The sequence below is a fragment of the Schistocerca cancellata genome, chromosome 1 (assembly GCF_023864275.1).
Source record: "Schistocerca cancellata isolate TAMUIC-IGC-003103 chromosome 1, iqSchCanc2.1, whole genome shotgun sequence".
NCBI lineage: Eukaryota > Metazoa > Arthropoda > Insecta > Orthoptera > Acrididae > Schistocerca > Schistocerca cancellata.
In genome coordinates this window covers 80,462,879-80,477,276 of record NC_064626.1, presented here as the reverse complement: position 1 = coordinate 80,477,276, position 14,398 = coordinate 80,462,879, and the positions used below count along the sequence as shown (strand labels likewise).

The window sequence follows — 14,398 nt, the reverse complement described above, 5'->3', positions numbered from 1 at the left end:
ATAACCTGCCTTTCGCCAAGCACGTTGTAACATAGGCGTCCACTTGACTGGATAACACAGAATGAAGTCTGACGATCGCATAACTTTACGTGTGATATTTCACATTGCAGTCTTAGAAAATCAGCGATCCTTGTCGTGGATTGCCTAAAGAAGGAAACATGAAGACGATGTCAATATTTTGATTCTTTGGTGCATCTTCGGTCCTGTTCAAAAATGGTTCAAATGGCTCTGAGCACTATGGGACTTAACAACTGTGGTCATCAGCCCCCTAGAATTTAGAACTACTTAAACCTAACTAACCTAAGGACATCACATACATCCATGCCCGAGGCAGGATTCGAACCTGCGACCGTAGAAGTCGCGCGGTTCCGGACTGCGCGCCTAGAACCGCTAGACCACCGCGGCCGGCCACTTCGGTCCTGTCATATGGCTGTTTTGTTTCTTCGTGCTACGAAGGATCCTCTCATAGATACTAAATAGCTGACCACTCAAACATCTTTCGCGGTAAGATGAGCTGTTTTGCTTCCGAATGATTGATATCACTGTTTTCAGGATGAGCGACTTATACTCTAAGCCCGTTCTCCTGTGGTGCTAAGAATTCGAGGTGATGCATTTCGAGTGTAAGTGATGTTTCGGTCTGCCAGCTACATTACGTTAGCGCTTTGAACAAAGGGATAGATGGAACGCTTAAGGGCTGAGCAGTCCTAGTCCTACTGCTGGGCCAAAAATTTAAGCACGCCCTGTTCTGTCGTGGAAGGACCGTGGACAAAACCCATAAAAACACATAAATTATATACATTTATTCGATTGTTGTTGTTGTTGTCTTCAGTCCTGAGACTGGTTTGATGCAGCTCTCCATGCTACTCTATCCTGTGCAAGCTTCTTCATCTCCCATTACCTACTGCAACCTACATCCTTCTGAATCTGCTTAGTGTATTCATCTCTTGGTCTCCCCCTACGATTTTTACCCTCCACGGTGCCCTCCAATACTAAATTGGTGATCCCTTGATGCCTCAGAACATGTCCTACCAACCGATCCCTTCTTCTGGTCAAGTTGTGCCACAAACTTCTCTTCTCCCCAATCTTATTCAATACTTCCTCATTAGTTATGTGATCTATCCATCTAATCTTCAGCATTCTTCTGTAGCACCACATTTCGAAAGCTTCTATTCTCTTCTTGTCCAAACTATTTATCGTCCATGTTTCACTTCCATACATGGCTACACTCCATACAAATACTTTCAGAAACGACTTCCTGACACTTAAATCTATACTCTATGTTAACTAATTTCTCTTCTTCAGAAACGCTTTCCTTGCCATTGCCAGTCTACATTTTATATCCTCTCTACTTCGACCATCATCAGTTATTTTGCTCTCCAAATAGCAAAACTCCTTTACTCCTTTAAGTGTCTCATTTCCTAATCTAATACCCTCAACATCACCCGCCTTAATTCGACTACATTCCATTATCCTCGTTTTGCTTTTGTTGATGTTCATGTTATATCCTCCCTTCAAGACACCATCCATTCCGTTCAACTGCTCTTCCAAGTCCTTTGCTGTCTCTGACAGAATTACAATGTCATCGGCGAACCTCAAAGTTTTTATTTCTTCTCCATGGATTTTAATACCTACTCCGAATTTTTCTTTTGTATCCTTTACTGCTTGCTCAATATAAAGATTGAATAACATCGGGGAGAGGCTACAACCCTGTCTTACTCCCTTCCCAACCACTGCTTCCCTTTCATGTCCTTCGACTCTTATAACTGCCACCTGGTTTCTGTACAAATTGTAAATAGCCTTTCGCTCCCTGTATTTTACCCCTGCCACCTTTAGAATTTGAAAGAGAGTATTCCAGTCAACATTGTCAAAAGCTTTCTCTAAGTCTACAAATGCTAGAAACGTAGGTTTGCCTTTCCTTAATCTTTCTTCTAAGATAAGTCGTAAGGTCAGTATTGCCTCACGTGTTCCAGTATTTCTACGGAATCCAAACTGATCTTCCCCGAGGTCGGCTTCTACTAGTTTTTCCATTCGTCTGTAAAGAATACGTGTTAGTATTTTGCAGCTGTGGCTTATTAAACTGATTGTTCGGTAATTTTCACATCTGTCAACACCTGCTTTCTTTGGGATTGGGATTATTATATTCTTCTTGAAGTCTGAGGGTATTTCGCCTGTTTCATACATTTTGCTCACCAGATGGTAGAGTTTTGTCAGGACTGGCTCTCCCAAGGCCGTCAGTAGTTCCAGTGGAATGTTGTCTACTCCGGGGGCGATTATAGTTTACAAAATTTTCAACTGACAGTTACGTTGGAATGCAACTAACTGTGTAGCCTCTAAACAGCCTCTACAGCCTTGCTGACCGCTGCCTTCAAAGAGTGCATTAACAAATGTCGCGTGCAGGCAAAATCTAAAACACACATATACACACATCAAAAAAAATTTAGCATCACATCGGTTCCGAGAGTTCCGAAACCTGGACAGAAAATTGGAATAGAGATCAACATAAAACATCATTTCCGCCCTTTTTACTACTCATAAAAACCACACATTGCATGTTGTACCACCATACAGTGAGACCTTCAGAAGTGGTGGTCTAGATTGCTGTGCATACCGGTACCTCCAATACCCAGCAGCAAGTCTTCTTTCATTGATGCATGCCTGTATTCGTCGTGGCGTACTAACCACAAGTTCATCACGGCACTGTTGGTCCAGATTGTCTCGCTCCTCAACGGCGATTCGGCGTAGACCCCTCAGAGTGGTTGGTGGGTCACGTCGTCCATAAACAGCCCTTTTCAATCTATCCCAGACATGTTAGATAGTGTTCATGTCTGGAGAACATGCTGGCTACTCTAGTCGAGCGATGTCGTTATCCTGAACGAAGTCATTCACAAGATGTGCACGATGGGGGTGCGAATTGTCGTCCATAAAGAATAATGCTTCGCCAATATGCTGCCGATATGGTTGCACTGTCGGTCAGAGGACGGTTCAAATGGTTCAAATGGCTCTGACTTAACTTCTGAGGTCAGCAGTCGCCTAGAACTTAGAACTAATTAAACCTAACTAACCTAAGGACATCACACACATCCATGCCCGAGGCAGGATTCGAACCTGCGACCGTAGCGGTCACGCGGCTCCAGACTGTAGCGTTTATAACCGCTCGGCCACTCCGGCCGGCGTCAGAGGACGGCATTCACCTATCGTTCAGCCATTACGGAGCCTTCCATGACTACAAGCGGCGTACGTCGGCCCCACATAATGACACGCCGACGATTGTCTGGTTGAAGGCATATGCGACAATCATCGGTGAAAAGAATGTGATACCAATCCTGAACGATCCATTCGGCATGTTGTTGGGCCCATCTGTACCAAATTGCGTGGTGTCGTGGTTGCAAAGTTGGACCTCGCCATGGATATCGGGAATGTAGTTGTGCATCATGCAGCCTGTTGCGCACAATTTGAGTCGTAACATGACGTCCTGTGGCTGCACGAAAACCATTTTTCAACATGGTGGCGTTGCTGTCAGGGTTCCTCCGAGCCATAATCCGTAGGTAGCGGTCATCCACTGCAGTAGTAGCCCTTGGGCGGTGTGAGCGAGGCATGTAATTGACAGTTCCTGCATCTCTGTATCTCCTCCATGTCCAAACAACATCGCTTTGGCTCATTCGCAGACTCATGGACACTCCCCTTGTTGAGAGCCCTTTCTGGCACAAAGTAACAATGTGGACAAGATCGAACCGCGATATTGACCGTCTAGGCACGGTTGAACTATAGTCGCTTGAGCGAATAGAGTTTCATGTGGTCATCAAATCAGATTTAGTACTGCAACAGCTCCTTTGAAATGCAATATTGGATGACTGTCTCTCTCCGACCCATTCTCTACAAAATACTGCCGATTTCGGGGTCCTACTCCTGTTCCTGCTTCAGCTTACCAAACAAAGGGATCTCAGTCAAGACTGCAGCAGTCTTTTCTGTAGGTGTTCCAAGCCACTGAAAACCCAAGCTGGACGGCTCCTCCTGGAATATCCGGCGTCAGCATTCAGATTTTCAGAGGTACATGTATGTTTAACTCCGAACTTGAAGACTGAAATTTGGGCCACCCAACGAGCAATGCATCCACTCTTCCGAGACCTAGACAGTTTCTCAGCTCAGCGCCTGCCCAGTTTCCAATTCTTTATATTCATGACGTAATTTAAAGTTACCAAATACGTATAGAACACCGACAGCCTCTGACTTATATGTGTACTGAGTATTTCTATTCCGACTACAAGAGACACCGTGAAGCATAAGCGAGCAGGGTGCGCTCACCCTCCTACTCCTGAAGCAGCACGGTAACAAGTTCACTGTTCGAGGCATCAGTTTGCACCACAAAGCTTTCATTACAGCCTGGTACTCCCAAAACGGGAGAACTAGCTAAAGTTCTCTTCAGGGAAACAAACAGTGCCTGTTGTATATGATTCCAGTAAGAACTTTGATCTTTTAGCGGAGCTGATTAGGGGGTGTGGCAAGCTGAGCGAAATTGCTAACGAATTTGCGTAAGATGTTTATCATCCCAATGACCTGAGAAACGCCCTTCTTGTCCCTAGGGGTCTTCAAATCATAAATAGCTTCAGTCCGACTTATCTGTCGCTGCCCCATGCTCGACGCGATGTGCCCGAGGAACGATATCTGACTGTGAACGAAGTTCACCTTAGATGACTTGACAGTTCAGACAGCTTCCCTCAAAAATTGTAAAACCTGACACATTGAAAGTCTTGCAGTACATCACAACATCAACAAGATAGTTATAGACGTACCGAACCTTTAAATCCCCCAAGACAGTTTCCAATAGTTGCGAAAGAACCGCAGCTTTCGTAATCAGCCCAAAAAGAATGCGATTCAATTCATAAACATTGTAACCAGTACAGAAAACGGGAGCTGCTTAGGCTCTTCCGCTAATGGGAGTTGATAGTAAGCTTGGTTCATATCAACAACGCTTTAAAAAAAAGCTCCTGAAAACTAAGAGAAACATTTATGTAAATCTGGCACTTGAAAGATTCCAGCATCACTTTCTGATTCAAGGCACGATTGTCTACTACCAGGCGGTATCCTGACCCATCTGCCTTAGCCACCAGCAAAATGGGTGACACGTAAGGGTAAGGGGAGACCGAATGCCTAATAACCCCCTCCTTGAAAATCTGATCTACAATCCTACGAGGTGCATTCAAGTTCTAAGGCCTCCGATTTTTTTTCTAATTAACTACTCACCCGAAATCGATGAAACTGGCGTTACTTCTCGACGTAATCGCCCTGCAGAGGTACACATTTTTCACAACGCTGACGCCATCAGTCCATGGCAGCAGCGAAGGCTTCTTTACGAGTCTGTTTTGACCACTGGAAAATCGCTGAGGCAATAGCAGCACGGCTGGTGTATGTGCGGCCACAGAGAGTGTCTTTCATTGTTGGAAAAAGACAAAAGTCACTAGGAGCCAGGTCATGTGAGTAGGGAGCATGAGGAATCACTTTAAAGTTGTTATCACGTAGAAACTTTTGCGTAACGTTAGCTCGATGTGCGGGTGCGTTGTCTTGGTGAAACAGCACACGCGCAGCCCTTCCCGGACGTTTTTGTTGCAGTGCAGGAAGGAATTTGTTCTTCAAAACATTTTCGTAGGATGCACCTGTTACCGTAGTGCCCTTTGGAACGCAATGGGTAAGGATTATGCCCTCGCTTTCCCAGAACATGGACACCATCATTTTTTCAGCATCCACTTGGATGACACTTTTCGCATTTTCAGGTCGTCATGCAGGATTGTGTGCACAGAACCCACAGAAATGCCAACTCTGAAGGCGATCTGTTCAACAGTCATTCGACGAACCCCCAAAACAATTCTCTCCCCTTTCTCGATCATGTCGTGAGACCGGCTTGTGCGAGCCCGAGGTTTTTTCGGTTTGTTGTCACACGATGTTCTGCCTTCATTAAACTGTTGCACCTGCGAACGCACTTTCGACACATCCATAACTCCATCACCACAAGTCTCCTTCAACTGTCGATGAATTTCAATTGGTTTCTCACCACGCAAATTCAGAAAACGAATGATTGCACGCTGTTCAAGTAAGGAAAACGTCGCCATTTTAAGTATTTAAAACAGTTCTCATTCTCGCCGCTGGCGGTAAAATTCCATCTGCCGTACGGTGCTGCCATCTCTGGGACGTATTGACAATGAACGCGGCCTCATTTTAAAACAATGCGCATGTTTCTATCTCTTTCCAGTCTGGAGAAAAAAAATCGGAGGCCTTAGAACTTGAATGCACCTAGTACATAACTCCTCCATTTTCGGCGATAATAACCGATACGTGGTTCGTCTGACAGGTATGTGATCCCTCAGCAGAGAGCGGTGTTGGATCTTATTAGTAACTTACAACTCATCGGAGAGTACCCCAGGAAATTACTCAAGAAAATGTAGCACATATTCAGATAGAGTTTAGCTTCAATGAGTCGAGTTATACCTACTCACTTCATTAGTGACGGCGCGAAGTCTTTGTTGTATGCTATGCCGACGAAAAGGAAGCTTTACCGTCTTCTTAAATTAAACAAAAGTTTGCCAGCATAGTTTAACATACATTCAGGCTCAGTTAAAAAAATCAACCGGAATGTTATCTGATCAGTCAATCCTTTGGTCACCAGAAATTGGAGACGCCACGAAAACTTTCCGATCCTAACCGCGAAATTGGAGACGCCACGAAAACTTTCCGATCCTAACCGTCAAGCGACACTGGCCAACTATCGATAGCATACTACCATTGGCCGTAGAACACTTCCTCTGTGGGTGGGCTTTTGGACCAACACTCCCACTGAAAATAGTGCTTGCCGTCCAATAAAGATGCCGAACTGCTAGATTTGACCAGTGTACATACCAGTTCAGAATTAAAAAGGAACAGACAAATGGTAAAGAATTTACCGGCAACTCTTGAATTTTATGAGCTGTGGTGGCGTTTCGCGGTGCTTTTGGCATCGCGCCACCGAACGACGGCGTCATTTATTCCTGACAGCCTAATAGCAATCGTGGATTACATGGTCGTGTTGACGCCAACGGAAACAGACGAATTCGTGAAATCGTTTTTGTGTACTGCTCGGCGGTCGAACGCTTTCAACTGTCTAGCACCTGTCTCCTTCCAAGGCTAAATCACGTTTTTGGTCCGCAAATCTAGTATTTTCAACTGCTGACATCATCTCGTACAGACCACCGAACGAAGTCGGTTTATTACATAACATCATACAGGAGCGATTCTACGGACGCGATCCCTCAGTGAATATGCGTAACATCTCAGCTTCCGATAATTTCACCGATAGAGCAATAAAAACTTCACGAATACTCTTCACATAAGTGCTGAGCCCCTTTTGCGCTCCCTGCACTTGGGAAACATACACATCTATCAGGTCTTTCGTGATATGGACACGCAACTTATTCTGAACAATTTTGCTACAAAAATCCTATTAAAATACCACTCTCAACAGCTTCAGCCACATATTTATTTCAGACTCCTACAGTCATTGAAAGTATTTGGAAAACATAATTGTGTGAAAGCCGTGAAATGGTCAAGTGCTTCCCTAAACTGACAGTTAATAAAAGCAGTTTCATAATATTCTTACTGTTTTCCAAGGACAACTTTTATACCCATTCATAATCGATAATAACGGATTTGGTAATTTACCAAACCCTTGCCAAAACTTAATCTGCTCATTAACAGTTTGCAAATCCATACCTTAACTGATAGATTGACAATTATTGAGCTATACGGAAAAAAACGTAAATTAGTTACGACATGCACATACTTTATTTAACATGTAAAAGTCGCACCAGATATTCGGATTTAAGTTATGAAATGTTCGATATGCCTGCCATCATTGGCGATGATGTGGCGCAGATGAATAACGAAATTCTTAATGGCCTGTTGAATTGCCGAAACATCGATGCTGTCGACGAATTCCTGGATGACTGTGTAAGAGGTCCATGACTAAGGAACTTGTTGCTAGCGCACTCGAGCAGATGTAACTTCGATGGATTGCTGACGCGCTGCCTGCGATATGTAAGCTACGAGGGCAGTTCAATAAGTAATGCAACACTTTTTTTTCTCGGCCAATTTTGGTTGAAAAAACCGGAAATTTCTTGTGGAATATTTTCAAATATTCCCGCTTTGTCTCGTATAGTTTCATTGACTTCCGACAGGTGGCAGCGCTGTACGGAGCTGTTAAAATGGCGTCTGTAACGGATGTGCGTTGCAAACAATGGGCAGTGATCGAGTTTCTTTTGGCGGAAAACCAGGGCATCTCAGATATTTATAGGCGCTTGCAGAATGTCTACGGTGATCTGGCAGTGGACAAAAGCACGGTGAGTCGTTGGGCAAAGCGTGTGTCATCATCGCCGCAAGGTCAAGCAAGACTGTCTGATCTCCCGCGTGCGGGCCGGCCGTGCACAGCTGTGACTCCTGCAATGGCGGAGCGTGCGTACACACTCGTTCGAGATGATCGACGGATCACCATCAAACAACTCAGTGCTCAACTTGACATCTCTGTTGGTAGTGCTGTCACAATTGTTCACCAGTTGGGATATTCAAAGGTTTGTTCCCGCTGGGTCCCTCGTTGTCTAACCGAACACCATAAAGAGCAAAGGAGAGAGAGAGAAAGAGCGGAACTGCTTGCTTGTCATGTGGCTGAGGGTGACAATTTCTTGTCAAAGATTGTTACAGGCGATGAAACATGGGTTCATCACTTCGAACCTGAAACAAAACGGCAATCAATGGAGTGGCGCCACACCCACTCCCCTACCAAGAAAAAGTTTAAAGCCATACCCTCAGCCGGTAAAGTCACGGTTACAGTCTTCTGGGACGCTGAAGGGGTTATTCTGTTCGATGTCCTTCCCCATGGTCAAACGATCAATTCTGAAGTGTATTGTGCTACTCTTCAGAAATTGAAGAAACGACTTCAGCGTGTTCGTAGGCACAAAAATCTGAACGAACTTCTCCTTCTTCATGACAACGCAAGACCTCACACAAGTCTTCGCACCCGAGAGGAGCTCACAAAACATCAGTGGACTGTTCTTCCTCATGCACCCTACAGCCCCGATCTCGCACCGTCGGATTTCCATATGTTTGGCCCAATGAAGGACGCAATCCGTGGGAGGCACTACGCGGATGATGAAGAAGTTATTGATGCAGTACGACGTTGGCTCCGACATCGACCAGTGGAATGGTACCGTGCAGGCATACATGCCCTCATTTCAAGGTGGCGTAAGGCCGTAGCATTGAATGGAGATTACGTTGAAAAATAGTGTTGTGTAGCTAAAAGATTGGGGAATAACCTGGTGTATTTCAATGCTGAATAAAACAACCCCAGTTTCAGAAAAAAAATGTGTTGCATTACTTATTGAACTGCCCTCGTACAATAGAATCGCAGACCAGAGAGCAGTGTCGGCAGCAGCAGCAGCAGTAGTAGTAGCTCGCAGTCGGGCGGTTGTTTCAGTCGCTCTTAGAGAGCAGTTTAGTTGTCTAGCTCACAGAGAGCACTTGTGTCCTGTATGGAGTTGCGGGGACCGGACGTGCGATAGCGATGCCTGAGCGATGTAGTATAAGGTAAAACCAAAATTTACTGTCTATAGCTGCGGTCATATGTAATTTGTAACAACTGATTTTGTACTATTGTTATATCAAGTCCCATGTAAATGTTTTTAAAAAATCTTTTAATAACAATCTTTCTTATAAAATTAACTTTTGACAATCATTCATCTGAATCTAAAGATTTTACTAATTTCTCCTACCCATGGTCATCCCGATTATCGTAAAGAAAAATCTACATCTACATCTACATTTATACTCCGCAAGCCACCCAACGGTGTGTGGCGGAGGGCACTTCACGTGCCACTGTCATTACCTCCCTTTCCTGTTCCAGTCGCGTATGGTTCGCGGGAAGAAAGACTGTCTGAAAGCCTCCGTGCGCGCTCGAATCTCTCTAATTTTACATTCGTGATCTCCTCGGGAGGTATAAGTAGGGGGAAGCAATATATTCGATACCTCATCCAGAAACGCACCCTCTCGAAACCTGGACAGCAAGCTACACCGCGATGCAGAGCGCCTCTCTTGTGGAGTCTGCCACTTGAGTTTGTTAAACATCTCCGTAACGCTATCACCGTTACCAAATAATCCTGTGACGATCTTCTCTATCTCCTCCGTCAACCCGATCTGGTACGGATCCCACACTAATGAGCAATACTCAAGTATAGGTCGAACGAGTGTTTTGTAAGCCACCTCCTTTGTTGATGGACTACATTTTCTAAGGACTTTCCCAATGAATCTCAACCTGGTACCCGCCTTACCAACAATTAATTTTATATGATCATTCCACTTCAAATCGTTCCGCACGCATACTCCCAGATATTTTACAGAAGTAACTGCTACCAGTGTTTGTTCCGCTATCATATAATCATACAATAAAGGATCCTTCTTTCTATGTATTCGCAATACATTACATTTGTCTACGTTAAGGGTCAGTTGCCACTCCCTGCACCAAGTGCCTATCCGCTGCAGATCTTCCTGCATTTCGCTACAATTTTCTAATGCTGCAACTTCTCTGTATACTACAGCATCATCCGCGAAAAGCCGCATGGAACTTCCGACACTATCTACTAGGTCATTTATATATATTGTGAAAAGCAATGGTCCCATAACACTCCCCTGTGGCACGCCAGAGGTTACTTTAACGTCTGTAGACGTCTCTCCATTGATAACAACATGCTGTGTTCTGTTTGCTAAAAACTCTTCAATCCAGCCACACAGCTGGTCTGATATTTCGTAAGCTCTTACTTTGTTTATCAGGCGACAGTGCGGAACTGTATCGAACGCCTTCCGGAAGTAAAAAAAAAAAAAAAAAAAAATAGCATCTACCTTGGAGCCTGTATCTAATATTTTCTGGGTTTCATGAACAAATAAAGCGAGTTGGGTCTCACACGATCGCTGTTTCCGGAATCCATGTTGATTCCTGCATAGTAGATTCTGGGTTTCCAAAAACGACATGATACTCGAGCAAAAAACATGTTCTTAAATTCTACAACAGACCGACGTCAGAGATATAGGTCTATAGTTTTGCGCATCTGCTCGACGACCCTTCTTGAAGACTGGGACTACCTGTGCTCTTTTCCAATCATTTGGAACCTTCTGTTCCTCTAGAGACTTGCGGTACACGGCTGTTAGAAGGGCGGCAAGTTCTTTCGCGTACTCTGTGTAGAATCGAATTGGTATCCCGTCAGGTCCAGTGGACTTTCCTCTGTTGAGTGATTCCAGTTGCTTTTCTATTCCTTGGACACTTATTTCGATGTCAGCCATTTTTTCGTTTGTGCGAGGATTTAGAGAAGGAACTGCAGTGCGGTCTTCCTCTGTGAAACAGCTTTGGAGAAAGGTGTTTAGTATTTCAGCTTTACGCGTGTCATCCTCTGTTTCAATGCCATCATCATCCCGGATTGTCTGGATATGCTGTTTCGAGCCACTTACTGAATCAGTTGTTTCTTTTTATACATGACAAATATAGCGGCCAGCATTGCACTGGGTTGCGCCAGAAAAATTTCTTATAGGAGCAGATATATACGCGTTATCCGGCGAGGTAAGAATTTTCAATTTTTTCAGAATGATTTTTCAGGGCCATGACGCAGCATTGTTGACGCCCAGATTTACCAGTTTAGTTTCACAGTCAGTTGATTATTGGGAGGTTAGTCACATTTTATTCCGAGGTTACGGGATTTAAACTGTTGGGAGGTTACAACTGTTTTCAGCTCAGCGATGGTTTGGAGGTTATTGCTGTACAACTCGTCTTTAGCATAGCCCCACAAAAATGAGTCGCATGTGTTCAGATCCGGAGAACATGGCGGCAAATCGAGGCCCATGTCAATGGCCTCTGGGTATCAGAGCCAGAATGCGGTCCCCAAAGGGCTCCTCCAGGACACCAAACATTCTTCTGTTTCGATGGGGCCGAGCTCCGTCTTGTATGAACCACATCTTGTCGAAATCAGTGTCACTTTGGGTAATGGGGATGAAATCGTCTTCCAACACCTTCACGTACCGTTCGGTGATCACCATGCCATCAAGGAATATCGCACCCATTATTCCGTGACTGGACATTGCACACCATACAGTCACCCGTTGGGGTGAAGAGACTTATCTATCGCAAAATGCAGATTCTCGGTCCCCCAGATGCACCAATTTTGCTTATTGACGAACCTATCCGAATGAAAGTCGGCTTCGTCAGTAAACCAAATCATACAATTCCCATCATGCCCCGCGGCCAACCATGCAGTTTCAACGACCTAATGCAAATCATTCAGAAGCTATGACGATTTTATTTCATTCATATATTTCAATTGTTGTGACCCTGTAACTGCGGAACATCACCTTCCATCTCCCCCTGCCAATTAAATAAACTTATTCTCTGTTGGAGTGAACATAGTTCAGCTTGTAATTGCTGAATCTGCAGACTACACTTGACCATGTATTGACCAAATTCAAATCCAAGATACGATTGTGTAAATGATTACAGAATGCCTGAAAGCGCAAAACCTGCCATACTGAAGGACCCACTTGCTCTAGAACTTCAGCACTCTTTCGGGCATCACATGACAGCTTGGCACATGCAGTGCGATCGGTACCCCCCTCCCCTCCGCTCCAAGAGACCTCGCAAACGTTGGATACGTTCAGAAACAGTACCTTCGGTCATTGCCTCCCGAATCTGAAATTCACGTACCAAACGCGCCGTCTTCAAATACGTTACTCCCAGTATCGTATGAGGTGCAGACTCCATTCTGAAACGGTAACAGAACAAATGATAATTAAATTGACACCCTAGCTGCAAGCAGGCGTTGATACACTTCATTGGGGACATGCTGAAAATGTGTGCCCCGACCGGGACTCGAACCCGGGATCTCCTGCTTACATGGCAGACGCTCTATCCATCTGAGCCACCGAGGGCACAGAGGATAGTGCGTCTGCAGGGACTTATCCCTTGCACGCCCCCCGTGAGATCCACACTCCCCATTGCAGACGCACTGTCCTCTGTGCCCTCGGTGGCTCAGATGGACAGAGCGTCTGCCATGTAAGCAGGAGATCCCGGGTTCGAATCCCGGTCGGGGCACACATTTTCAGCATGTCCCCAATGAAGTGTATCAACGCCTGCTTGCAGCTAGGGTGTCAATTTAATTATCATTTCATTTCTAGAAAAGCTGCATGGTCATCGACGGTAACTGTTCTTTCGGGAACAGATACTACCGTCATATATAGGTAACAGAACACCCAGTACCCAAAACTTGCACAGGTCCGAGCGTACGCAGCGGTTAAATCGTTTCGTGGCAACCGGTCATGGGACGTTGGGCTGTCAACTTGATCACCGTAAGACGCAACGCCACTTTTCGTTTGGTGAGATCGCTCCAATGCAGCATAGATTGCACCTTAGAAGAATTTAAAGACTATTTTTCATCTTTTGCATTTAGCAATTTCCTCTGTTATGATTTGTTGTTTTTAATTATCTTTTCAAAGTAAAAAATTGTGCAGTCTCTAAAACGTGGTTCTCTTTTGGAAAATCAAGTGGTTTTTAGTTGAATGAATGGTTAAACTTTCCATGATTTCAACTCTACATCAATTCTAGGCATTGTAAAGTCACTGCTAATTGTTAAGTTGCGCCACATGTTTAACACTGCAGTTGTTCCGAGCTACTATTCCCCACAGTCGTTTAATGAACAAAGTAAGAGCATATGGACTATCAGACCAATTGTGTGATTGGATTGAGGAGTTCCTAGATAACAGGACGCAGCATGGAGAGAAGTCTTCCGAAGTAAGAGTGATTTCAGGTGTCCCGCAGGGGAGTGTCATAGGACCGTTGCTATTCACAATATACATAAATGACCTGGTGGATGACATCGGAAGTTCACTGAGGCTTTTTGCAGATGATGCTGTGGTGTACCGAGAGGTTGTAACAATGGAAAATTGTACTGAAATGCAGGAGGATCTGCAGCGAATTGACGCATGGTGCAGGGAATGGCAATTGAATCTCAATGTAGACAAGTGTAATGTGCTGCGAACATACAGAAAGATAGATCCTTTATCATTTAGCTACAAAATAGCAGGTCAGCAACTGGAAGCAGTTAATACCATAAATTATCTGGGAGTACGCATTAGGAGTGATTTAAAATGGAATGATCATACACTCCAGGAAATTGAAATAAGAACACCGTGAATTCATTGTCCCAGGAAGGGGAAACTTTATTGACACATTCCTGGGGTCAGATACATCACATGATCACACTGACAGAACCACAGGCACATAGACACAGGCAACAGAGCATGCACAATGTCGGCACTAGTACAGTGTATATCCACCTTTCGCAGCAAT

General features: G+C 44.6%; 2 non-coding genes across 2 annotated transcripts; one reads left to right on the top strand and one right to left on the bottom strand.

The window, feature by feature from the left end:
- Window positions 1-12,907: 12,907 nt before the first annotated feature.
- On the bottom strand, window positions 12,908-12,982 carry Trnat-ugu (transfer RNA threonine (anticodon UGU)). Its single transcript has one exon. It is a non-coding gene; the product is annotated as a tRNA-Thr (tRNA).
- An 87-nt stretch (window positions 12,983-13,069) lies between these two features.
- Trnat-ugu (transfer RNA threonine (anticodon UGU)) lies at window positions 13,070-13,144 on the top strand. The gene has a single exon. It is a non-coding gene; the product is annotated as a tRNA-Thr (tRNA).
- Window positions 13,145-14,398: the final 1,254 nt, after the last annotated feature.